General features: G+C 43.4%; 1 long non-coding RNA gene across 2 annotated transcripts; it reads left to right on the forward strand.

Annotated features, from left to right (window-relative positions):
- The first annotated feature begins 1299 nt into the window (after positions 1-1299).
- On the forward strand, positions 1300-10580 carry LOC107533143 (uncharacterized). 2 transcript variants are annotated; one of them, XR_001602823.2, is made up of 3 exons: positions 1300-1401; positions 6592-6746; positions 10419-10580. It is a non-coding gene; the product is annotated as an uncharacterized LOC107533143 (long non-coding RNA). The 2 variants fall into 2 exon arrangements; XR_001602824.2 differs by having other exon boundaries at positions 6592-6739.
- Positions 10581-12673: the final 2093 nt, after the last annotated feature.

Here is a 12673-nt window from a genome sequence, read left to right on the forward strand (position 1 = left end):
CTGCTAGTGCTGTTTGGGGTGGGCCCCAGAGAGAGGTGCTGAGGCTTGTCAAAATTCTTTCCGCTCCTCTGAATTTTATAGGAATTCAGCAACTTTAGCTTAAAAAAGCCATCACAGAGGCGGAAATTGTAGTCTAACACCATGCATCCTGTCACTTGTTCATTCTGAATGACAGAACTGAGGAATTTTTTTTCCAGTCCTGTGGGTGCAAGTGCCAAAAAGGTAAAACAAGCAGGAGTAATGACATAGGTTCCCACGTGTCATGGTGCACCGGGGGGAGAATGGTGACCCAGAGAACGGCTACATGTCCTCCCAGGGGTGGCCATCAGATTTGCACAGCAGGATCGCATGAAGCTGAGAGTGAAGGATCTTCAGGAGGTGGATGGACACCAGGTCGCGCATGGGACATACAATGGAGCTTCACCTTTCATGGGGATAAAGGGCACTGAGTCCCAGAGTGTCTGAAAGCATCAGGGAGCTGGCTGAAAAGGGCGTGTGTCCTTGGCAGAGCTAGAAGTGAGTACTACGGGAGCTGGTGTGGTGTATGTGTTTCTAAATCCTAACTTATACCTGTACCTTTGATTTTACTTGCTTATATAAGGAATATCACAATCATATCGACTCATTTAATCTTCACAATTGCACTGAGAGCTGAGACAGGCAGATCGGGGCAGGTATCAGCTTCCTCATTTTACGGATGAGAATACTAAGGTCCTAGGACATCAAGTGATTTGCCATCAACAGCCAAGCATTAATTGTAGAGAAGTCCCATTAACTGTAGAGAAGTCCGCGAAAATGGAGCCAGGCAACACGGCATACTGATTAATTGCTTAAACTCTGAAATCAAACAGAACTTTATATCTTGCTTTGCCCATAACTGTCATGTTGCCTTAGGAAAGCTGCTTAACTCTGAGCTTCCGTTGTCTCAACTAAACATGGAGTTATGACAAAACACATCTGTGTTTGTGATGATAAAATTAGATACATAATGAATGCATTTAGCACAAATCCCAGCACAAAGTAAGCATCTGATAAACACTGCTACTTCTTATTACCGTAGTTTTCCGGCAGGTTAGCAAGATAGGATCCAGATATAAAGAAAGCTGTGGAGCCAGTTATCAGAAATCGTATTCAGATTAGGGACTGGCTCTTGGAACTAAGGAGAAGCCTAGCTATCAGAATCAGACAAAACACAGCATCAGACTTAGCAGTAGATGTGTCTTGCTTGCCTGCTCACCATCCCTTCCTTCATTTTAGGAACAGCACCCTAAGTTTCCTTGGGGGAACTACTCCTAAATTCGTGGTTATTGTGCTTCAGTGGGGCTCTACTCTTCAGCTCAAGAGGAGGCGCTCAACCAGGCCAGGCTAAATAGACCCCCTCCTCTATGGCTATGGTGATCGGTAAGTTAACCAAACGAGAGTGAATTCTTGGACTTTCGTGTGAACTACTAGTAAGAGAGGCACTCGCTTTCCATTGGGCCCACTGAGCTATTACAACGTCGGTCCCTAGGTCTCAGGGGCTGGAGGCCAGGTTGGCATCTGAGGGGACACCTTCCTGATAGTGAAGTCAGCCTGGAAGAATGCAGAGCTGAAGGGTGGAGGGAAACTGAGTCCCGATGACATGGTCTGAGGTATCTGCATAGCACGTCAGCTCTGCTCCTGGTGGAGGCGTTTTGTTCTTTCTCTTTAAAATTAAAGAGCTTTTGATTCTTAATTCCAAAATGTCTTTCTTTTTCAACATCTGGAAATGTCCTAGACAATGGGGCTAGTCTGTGCCTCCGGTGGGAGCCAAGTGGCCCCAGGTGGGTGAGAGCAGTTACAAGCTGCAGCATGTGGGCCGAGTCCCTCTGTAAAGGGGGGGGAAGGCATTCCATTCCTCTCTATTCTTGTTCCTGCACCCCCACCCCCACTTCCTGAAAAACGTAATTGCTGCTGCTAGGAGTTTGTCAAGATAACATCATTCATGGGTTGATTTATACACGGCAAGCCCTTTCATGCCTTCCTGGGACAGATTAAAAGTGCCAGAGTGTCTTGCGCCTTAGACCTTGAGATGGGATTCCTAGGAAATGGTTTAATGTGGGTTGCATTGCTCTCTCTTATCTGTTCAGGGAATTTTAATTAAGCTCTGTTTTATTCATGCCGTACTCTTAATAAAGCCCTTTATTTCACAACTCAGTTGAGAACAGTTAAATATTTCATTTGAAGCACAACCCCCCATGCACCACACAAGAGCACTGTGCAGATAAGTTGTTGCTGTATATGAAAGACCCCTTGAGACTCAGCCGAGTGTCAATATCTGGGCTGGGTGGCAGGAGGCCTGGCCTCTAATTTCAGCTCTGCTGGGGAGACAGGAAAAACTCAGATTTCTTTTCCCAGAGCAAAAATGGGGCTGCTGAAACTGGTTTACTTCATTGAGCCTTGCCAGGAAGTCTGAGGGAGACTGTGTCTTCAAACCACAAAAAGTACTTGGGGAAAAAAGTCATCATATTACTTAGGGGGTCAAGAATATATTCTGATGATGCAAACACAAGAGCAAAATGTGTTACTGTGGACTCAATAGCTAGCACAGGGTGAACACTGGGGTATGTCCCAAGGACACTCCTGCTCTGGAAGTCCTTTGTTTTCCCATTGAGTATGATCACATGGAATTCTAGTAGCACTTTCCTTGTTCCATTGACTCCTTGATTAATTTCATTAATTCACTGCTTATTTCCTGGGTGTTTTACTACTTATTCGGCACTAGCGATACCAAAAGTGGGTCAAATGCATGGCTGACTTATTTCATTAAGTCAACAAATATTTATTGAGCTCCTACTATGTGCCAAGCAGTGGAGATATAAAGGTAGGCTAGCATGGTCACTGCCCGCTAGCACCTAACCACTCAAACTGGTCTTCAGACCAGTGGCATCAGCATCGCCTAGGAGTTTGTTAGAAATACAGGACTTCAGGGACCGCCTCAGACATACCGGATCAGTATTTGTGAATTAACAAGATCCTCAGGCAATTTTTATGCACATAAATGTATGAAAAGGACATGAGGAAGGCAGATGTCATAGCGCAGTTTAGTCGGGAAAGAATGAACTAGTCGTCTAGAAACCTAGGTTGCCAGCTTTCTGCTCAGGTGCTTGCTATGGCACTGGAGCAAGTCACTTCTCTAGGTGGTGATTCAATGCATCTTCTTCAAAATGAAGTCAGTAATATCTGCCCTTCCTCCATCCGGTGCCATTATGACGATCTGATGAGAAAACAGTTGCGACAGTGTCGGCGCCGTCCAAAAGCAAGGCATTGCTGTTATAACATTTAAGGTTTGGAGACATTTCTGCATAGGGCGCCTGGCTGCATTGCCCGGGAGCTGGGATTTGTTTCTGATTTAACAATTTCCTGCACTATGAGTCTGTGTTAAGGGGTTCTTATCTCTAGGATACAGAGATGTGAATAACAGGTTTGTTAAGATGCCAGCAGGCAGTGAGGTTCTGCTTTTTTGCTACATGTACACAGAAATGGTTGTGGGAGACATTTTCTATGTTCCACTCATTTCTATAAAACTTACTGAGAGCTTGGCTGCTGGGGAAAAACCACTGGGTATGGCAGGTTTGGTTTCTGCCCTCAGGAGTGTTTATTTCGGGGGGGGAGATATAATAGACAAAATAATTATAGCTCATGGCACGATCAAGTAGGTTCAGACAATGGCGAAGACATGGGGAGATGTGCAAAACACAGGAGATTGGTTAAACAAAACCAGGAAAGATTACTTGAAGAGTACATTTTATAACCTGCCCTTTTAACAAAAATCTCAGGGCAGCTGGATCCTGAAATATCACAGGGGTTGTTGAAAACTATCAATAGATCACTAGAAAGTGATGCGCCAGCTCCAGCGGGAATGAACCCCTTGTCCCATTAGCCATCAAAGCCCAGGATTCAGACACGTCACTTAGGTAGAGGATCTTGTTTTCTCCTATGGCTTATAACCTTTCTCCGTGCAAGTGCTGTCACACTGCCCGTCTACAGCTAGTAGCGAGGGTCAGCTGAAAGTAGGTCAGGACTTGGGTGAGAAAAACAGTGCCAGCGATCGAGAGCCACGGCTGAAGGCCCACGTCCCGCCCCTCGCTCCTCCGAGTTGCTGCTCAGGCTCCGCAGTCAGCACCAGGGGAATATACCGCCCGGGGTGGCAACGATTTGGGAATGATGGGGAGCGGAGAGTCAATCTGGGGGAATTAAGTTTGATCACTGAACACTTGAGCAGCGGGGTAACCACTAGAGTGAACCCCCACCGAGGTTAAGCCGACCCGTCAGCCCTAAATCCCTACCTTCCTACCGCATGGTGCTTCATTTGAAAGGTGAAGGAGCCGGCTGGCTGGTGAGCCAGAGGCTCCGGATTCCCACTTCCCCGCGTTCAGCAGATTCTTAGCTCAGTGAGGCCTGGAGACTGGAGGCTACCGAGAGGACAAGTCGGGGGTGTGACAAAAAACCATCCTCCTGCAGCTCATGCTTCCCCAGCCGTAGAATGTTCCACAGCTGTGTGAAAACGCCCCACCGACTGCCAGGGGGGCCTCAAGCAGCCCCCGAAATGAGAATGAGATCTGAATCACAGTGTAGGCTCTCCAAGACGATCACTTTGTTTTTCTAAATGGAACAGCAGCAAGGGAGCTGCTCTGGTTAGTATGCAACGCAGGCAAATTTGTGAATAGCTTAAAGGTTATCTTTGCCAAGTATCGTCCCTGTCTGCCACTCTGTCCCCCTTCTCCCACCAGTCTTCTGTTCCAACACTTTGTTCCTTTTTGGGTGCTCATTTCCGTTGGACACCCTCCACCCTGGATCCCCTTGGTCACATCCCAGGACTTCATCAGATGAACGTTTTTTGTTTTTTTAGTAGCAGCAAATATTCACATTACAAGTATTCTTTCATGATTGGAATTTTGTCTCACTCTACAAATAGGCATCGAGCACCTACTTAGGCAGAAGACAGACAAGGTCCTTTCTCTCCCTGAGATTCCTTTTGGGCGAAGGAAGCAGATGCCAACCAACCAAATAAATGAAATAGGCTCATCTCCCTTAGCAATAGGAGGAAGGAAAACTGAAGACAGGGTGAGGGGTTGAGAGCCACTTTCTACTGAGTAAGCGCTCTCCGAGGCAGAGGGAGATGAGCTGAGACCTAGCGATGGGGAGGGGCCAGCCATTCTGAGCTCTGGAAGGGATCATTCCAGACAGAGGGACTGCAGATGCAAAACCGTGGATGGTTCCAGGTTTTTAATCCAGGAGTTTGGGGGTAAACTGATGGGGGGGGGGGGGTCAGGACTTCTCCGGAAGCTGCATTTGCAGAGCAAGCACATTCTCTTTTATGTTGTCTGCTTTTATCGTGGCTGGCACGGAGAAGGTCTGTGGAGATTTTTATGGAGGGGGAAGAGCTCCCCCTGCCAAGAGCTATGGCTCAGATACAATACGGGGCAGAATATGGGCAATTCTGACTGTCCTAGCTATAAGCCCACTCTCTTCTGTTCCGCTCCCAAAGAACATACCAGAATGCTCAAGTGGCATAATTATGGGTACTGCTTTCAAGTCTGCCTCGATTTTTACATAAAAGCTTAGAATTAGAATTAATTACATTATTCCCAGGATATTTCACAAACTGGCCGTCCTCTAAGGTCGCTTTTTTCTTCTTGCCACCATTAAAATCTCCTCTCAAGTAGCTATGACAGTGAAACTGGAAAAGTCCTGGTGGTTAAGTTGACGCTCAAGTATCTATAGAAGAGAGCTACTTAAAATGTTTATTCCCCATGTATGTGCATTTGAACAGGGGCCCTGGTTTCGCTGGAAGTGCTTGGAGGCGGTGAGTTTGAGTATGAGTCAGGGTGGAGGCCAAGAGAACTCCTGAAGCTTCTCCAGCCACAAGTGTTGCCTGTGACCCTATTTTAGATCACTGCTCCCTTTCCTGACTAGTTGGTGGTGTTTAGGCTCCTGAAAATTAACATTGCTATGCTCCGGAAATGCCTAAGACTCCAAAAGTAATGACAAGCAATTTGTAGCTACTATGGCTTTTTGTTCTTTTAGGAGGGCCTCTTCTCTGAGGATTTCTCATCCACGTAAAGCAAAAAAGATTCTTCTGAATTACTCAGAAAAGTCACAGCGATAACAATAGATAACACAAGCAGAGCTTTTTGTATGCCGACATCCGTTCTGAGCACTTGACTCACATTCACTCATTTAATCCTTGCAAGAATCCTACGTCGTAAGTACTGTTATTGCCCGACCTCAGTTCTAGGAACAAAAAAATGGAGGTACTAACACGTGTCAGTGGGTGGATATTTGGGAATTCTGAAATATGTAATAATACTTCAATAAGAGCCTCAATCATGGAGTCACATCCCAGAGGACATGACTTATTAATCACTAAACTCACTTCTGCAGCAATTGCCAATGGCTTCCAGTGTGGGGAAGGAAGATGCCTTATCAATAAAATTTATTCTTGTTAGAGAGTGCTATAAAGCTACAAAGAGGTTTTAAACTTTTAAATATTAAACAGTGAAATAGAATTTCAGACGAATCTCTCAGATGTCATTTACAGTGTAATGTTTTATGTTGCTTTATGCACAGATGTCAGAAAAGAAGGCTGAATAAGAACTGCATGGGATTAGGAGAGGGCTCAAGGTCTCAGCTCCAGGGATGAAGGCCCCTCTGTCATCATCTCAGCGGGAGCCACTAGCGTCTCAGGGATGATGAAATCTTCAGTGAAACCTTAAAGGTCAGAGGTAAAAAGCTTTTCAGGCTAAATATTTGGCTTCTAAGGTAAAACTGCAAGTTAATGCTAACAGCTGGGTCCTTCTCATCTTTTCTCTTTCTATTGTATTTGCCTTTTCCTTCAGAACATGACCAAGAATTCATTTCTTAGAGGCCACAAAGAGTATGTAATTGCTCTTATCCCGACTTCTTAAAGACTTTTAGCCTTTGCAAATCTAACTCAGAAACAAGTTGGATTATTTTTCTAGTTCAGATACTATACCTTCTCTTTCTCACTCTTTAAAAAAACATACACCAACCTTACAAAACAACAGTTGCTCACAAATAAAATAAACGCAACTACCCATCTGTCATCATTGATCTTTTAAAACTATAAGTTGTCTTTCTAATTTCTCTTCACCTTTTGACATACAACTCAAAACACCTTTTCACAGGCAGGTTATATGGTTATTTTAAATGCTGTCTAAAACCTCCATAAAGAGATTTGATTAAATTGGGAGCACAGATGACTGATGCTCTGAAAATAATTGCTGCCTTAGTGATTCAACATGTGAGCCCTGCCATTTATTACACTTTTAAGTGAACTAATCTAAATTAAAATCTTCTACGATCAATAGCTCTTTTTTTTAAATCACAGAGCATTCTTAATGCATTGCCAGACCAGATAAGTCATATTTTCAGAACTTGAAAGTCTATAGCAGCCCAAGCTAATGTAGATTTAGAGTAATATTTTACAGCTGGCCCCTTTTATTTATTTTTTGCACAAATATATTTAAAAAGATCAGCCATCCCAAGTGTAAATGTCTCTCTCTATATCTTGTTCCTTCTCTCAGTATGCCTCCTTACTTGAAAGATATATTCTTCTTTTTTTTTTTGATGTGTGAAACTACTTATCAACCTGGCCTTTTATTACCTAACAACAATCTCAGTCACTCATCTTTGCATTGCTATTAGGTGATGGTACACTATTGGTGAATTTATAGAACAAAAATACTGTAAACAATTCAGTTAAAGTTGAAATTCAAAGATGTGGTATTGGAAATCAGGCAAATGCCTCCAAATTTTTGAGGCAGGCCTAAGGTTCATGGGAAGTCAGAGTTGGCAGAAATCAAATATGGCAGCCCCCTTTTGTTTGGTTTCCATGCCAAGGAATACAGAAATTCCAATTTGGAAAGGACAGATCCAAGTTTTGATTCCTGTACTAGTCAGAGTGTTCTGGATGGGATTCCAGGCAGGCTCTGCTTCCAGTCTGAGAGAAACCTGAGTGTGGCACTGCTAACCTGGGAGGTTAGCCATTGAGGGTATTTTCTGAACAATAACCTCAGAGTTCCGCTATGTTCACAAAGCAATTCAAAACTTGAGCTCCTGTCTCCCACACCCTTAGTTCATCCATGTTGTGTTAGGGAAACATTTGAGACCTAATCTGGGCTAGAATTCTGTGGGAGTCAGAATTCTCCACATCGCCTCTTCTCCATCTTCATAATTTAGATGAGTTTTCAAAGGAGAAAGCAGAGTCCTGGCCAACGCCAGGGCTCTGGCTGCTGAACTGTCTCTTATTTGCTACATCCGCTTCAGTCGAAGAGGAAACTAAGGGGACTGTGTGAAGAATATAATCTCTTAAGAATATTCTACCTCCTTACCCTGACCACTCATTCAGCCATCCTTCCTTCCTCTACACTGCAACCCCCTCGGCTCCCCACTCCCACATCACATCATCTGGGCCCAAGTGTGGTCATTAAGCCTAAGTTTCTGCATGGCTAACACCATGTAAGACCCCATCTTTAGAATGCTCTCAGGAGGCCTAGAGAATTGGGAGGTGGTAGAAACTCTAGTACATAACTCTAGGCACAGTGCATATTAATAGAAAATGTACAGTATTGCCTATGGTATGTGCATTTTTACTGAAAAGGGAACCATGGTATTGGAGTGGTTACTTAGATTTGAAACTGCTTTATTGGATGTTTATACTCAAGCCAATTACTTATTAGTAACTAAGGCTTAGAGGCAGTGACAGACTGGCTTTTGCATGGCCTGTAGACTCACTCTAACTAGTTTATAGTAGAATCTTATGTGGGCAAATGAAATTTAAAAACCTATTTGCAATTGCAAAGATGAGGTCCTGGCATCCTTTAATAACAGTAATATATCTGGGGAGTTTGTGAGGGGTTAGGCAATATTCTAAGCACTGCTCATATATTATCTCATTTAATAATGACAATAACCCAATAAATTAGATGCTCTTATAATCATTGACTTTTTACATATAAGGAAACTGATTAAACCACTTGTCCAAAGCTACCTAGCTCATAAACAGCAGAACTGGGATTCCAACTGAGGTTTTCCGCTCCCAGTCCTCATACCCTTAACCACTGCCATACAGCTTGTCCTTGTCTGTACACATCACAGCTTCTAACAGATGGGCTTACCATCTACAAAGACTCTTCACCTGAGGGCTAACATCCACTGAGGGCCCCAGATGAAGCTATAGTGGAAGCAAGCAATTTTAAGCATTCTCATATTCACATTTAGTAGGACCTGGTATTAGGTTCTAAACCACACTCGGGCTCTGGGTGTCCTGCTGAAGACCTCTGAGCTGCCTCATTGTAGTCTAAGTCTCTTTTCTGACAAATGAGGATCACAGAGCTTTGTAGTGTCCTTGGTGTCCTTGTTGAGGACCACACTTTGCCTTTACTCCACGAAGGACCTCAGTCTCCATTCCCCTCTATGAGGCCCTGCTCCTATGTATGGAAACCCCTAAGTCAATTGCTCCTCAAATCATGCCCAAGTTTGTCACAGTCTTTGACATTGTACGAGGCATTCCTCTCTACCATTAGAATACACACCCATAGGAGAGGGACCTATGGACTTGCTCGCCATTGCAGCATTAGCACTGAGCTCATTGCTTGGAACAGAGTAGGCATGCAACCAACACTTGTTGAGTGAATTAATGGGACATTTCTGTATCTTCTGTCTTAACTTAGAAGGCATACCTCAGGCCAGGATCCATCTCCTCTACCTTCACTATTTGCTCCCTGCCACTGGGAAATTAACCATCCTTTTCCGGGACCAAGTTTAAATACACGGCAGTAAACAGACTATGCCGACATATAAATGTTCCCATTTCCTCAGATGACACAAAGACTAAAAGGTCTAGTCTTTTGGCCTTCATGTGTTAGAAATGTGATCTCCTTGATTTTATGCAGTGGATACACAGACGTCAGAATCAGAATAATGATGACATTTGCATCAACAGGCTATCAATCAATATTAAAACAACACAATGGAAACTTTAAATGCAATATTAACTAGGAACCTGAACTAATTTCATTATTAGCCATTAATATCTTGGGGACATGATCATACTTCTTGAAATACTGAAATGAAACTTTATGGTATCTTTTTGTGCCAACTAATATGAAAATTTCATAACATAAAGCAATATTGGGTTTTTACAATTATGCTTTATTTAAAGCAATAACATATTTCACTTTGTCCTTTGTAAAAGACTTTTTTAGCTATAATTTACCTACCATAAAACTCACTTGTTTTATGTGTACACTTCAAGGGTTTTTAGTACATTTACGTAGCTGTGCAGTATCTTCACATTCTAATTTCAGAACACACATCATTCTTAGGGTACATACGAGAGAATTGCTTGTTGTGATATCTCATTTCATTTTCAGGTCTGATGGTACAAGCCACAGAAAGACTACTGAAAACACTGGGAACTACTGATGAAGAAACTGAACAAAGAACTGGCATTGGTTATTGGCGGGTACAACTGTGTATTGTCTTGCTCTGGAGAACCCCCAATTTTTCAACTTTCTGTTTGCATTTGAGAAGCAAGTGCCTGGTTGGTTTCTACTTGATAGGCTCTTGAGAGGCAATGCTCAAAGCAGAGGCAAGGGTGGGAGAGGGAGTGGATGAGCAGAAGGACCAACTGATCCCCATGAGCAAACTCTATAAAAATTGTACCTTTTTAGGCTTTGAGATTCAGAGACAACATTGTCAGAGAGTAGAACCTGTTCTAAGTGCTCATTCCCCTGACAGTGAAACCTAGTCCAAGGGGATGCAATCTTTTGTCACAGGAAGAGGAAAGTTGTGCCACCTCTTTGTGATCAGAATACTGTATTAGTCAGAAGAGGCTAGATGCTGCTGCAAAAACAAATAAGCCACAGATCGCGGATGCTCACAGCAATAAAGATGTTTCCCCTGGCCAGGGCAGGTCAGTAGGGAGGCTTTGTTCATTCACTGTTGTCATTTAGGCACCCAGGCTGAAGCAGACTCAATTTCTAGCCACAGCAGGGTGACATCAGTACTGGGGCATCTCACATTGGCGTTTAAATACCTCAACCAAAAAGTAATTAATGTCACTTTCACCCTCAACCCCTTGGACAGAATTAGAAACATGACCATATCCAATCTCAAGGGGGCAGAGAAGTCCTCCCCTGTGTCAGAAAGAGAAGAGATTTAAAAATCAGAGAATGACAGTAAGTATTGCCGCCTATATAGCGCTATTTAATGAAATGAGGGGGAAGGTGGTCAAGATACAAAAATTCTAGCATCGGAATTCTTTTCAGTGAGAGAACTCTTCTCATTTGGGAAGATAAATATCTTACTGGGAGGGGTGAGAGCTAACTAACCAGGGAAAGGAAGATTATCCCTGTATTACTCTGAGTGTGATAAGTTAAACATTTTGCTACGATTCCAAGGGGAAGAAGAAACAATAATTTAAAAAAAGAATGAAGAGGTAGTAGCCAGGAAGGTGGACAGGCTGAGACAGGCGAGTGGAGGACCGGGGGAGGCCGTATGCCTATCAGCAGGAGACTGAAGTATCTTTTCAGAGTGCTGCCTGTGGTTCCAGCTCAGACTTTTCACCTGGCTGCCACTTGACTTCTCCCTTCCCCCTTGCCCTCAGTCCTCAGGGAACCAGCTACATTTATCCGTGCACTGTGTGCGCATTGCTTTTTGTGAAAAAAATAGAGGAGAGTTTCTTTTCTGATTTAGTACGTTGTTGCACAGAAGCAGAGCATGGAGACAGACACCCTTATGCTCCTTGCACCCTTTCTGTTCCCCAAGAAAGTTGCTAAAATACAAGGAAGGCTTTGGATTTCCATAGACCATGGGATTTGGCATTAAAGTGAAATATCTCAAGGAGCCAGGAGATCTCTAGCTACTTATATCAGCATATACCCAGGGTTTTTATCAGGGTAAGGAATGTGGGTGTTTAAGAAAATTCTTTGCTGCATTTATTGAGGTTTTTGAGTCCAGTCTCCAAATTGGGAAAGCTAACTTGGTCTTATGGGCTTTGGCTCTTTCCTTTTTAACTTTTCCACTCTCTTACGCTACTCATCAGCCCCGCTCATGGCACACAAAGAGACGCCAGCCCAGGTTTGCACAACTCTAATGCGGTCAGCAGAGGAGCCAGGAGTTCTTGCCACCAATGTTGATTCCTACTTCTGGGGCCTTAGATAACCCATATATTGTAGGAATTTCTTTTCAGCTCAAGGGAATATATTATCGCATGTTCTTGTGAATGGAGACATGCATGGGTAGGTTGTGCCATCACTGGGGTGGCATTGTGGAGAGTAAGGGACCTTTATCAGCAATGGTGCTTGAGGCCTAGAAAATCAATGCGGGTAGGATGCTTGGAAATGCAAGGCTTCCCGCTCCAGATTTTGCCAGGTGGTTGTGCCCTCTTCTAATTTCAGCTGCTATTATAAGGTTGATAAAATGGAAGAATAAATATTTGTTCAATGACTGGGAAAAGCCAATTAGTTTTGCACCAATGAGAAATAATGCAGAACTCTGCATGTCTTATAATAAATAGGCTCTCTCCACATATATTTTAAAATTCACGTATATACTGTCCAAAATGTACTTACAAATTTAAATAGCAGCAGAATAAAGTATCTTCTGCAAGTTTTAGTAAAAGAAA

Source organism: Miniopterus natalensis, chromosome 16, assembly GCF_054644295.1.
Source record: "Miniopterus natalensis isolate mMinNat1 chromosome 16, mMinNat1.hap1, whole genome shotgun sequence".
NCBI classification, from domain to species: Eukaryota; Metazoa; Chordata; class Mammalia; order Chiroptera; family Miniopteridae; genus Miniopterus; species Miniopterus natalensis.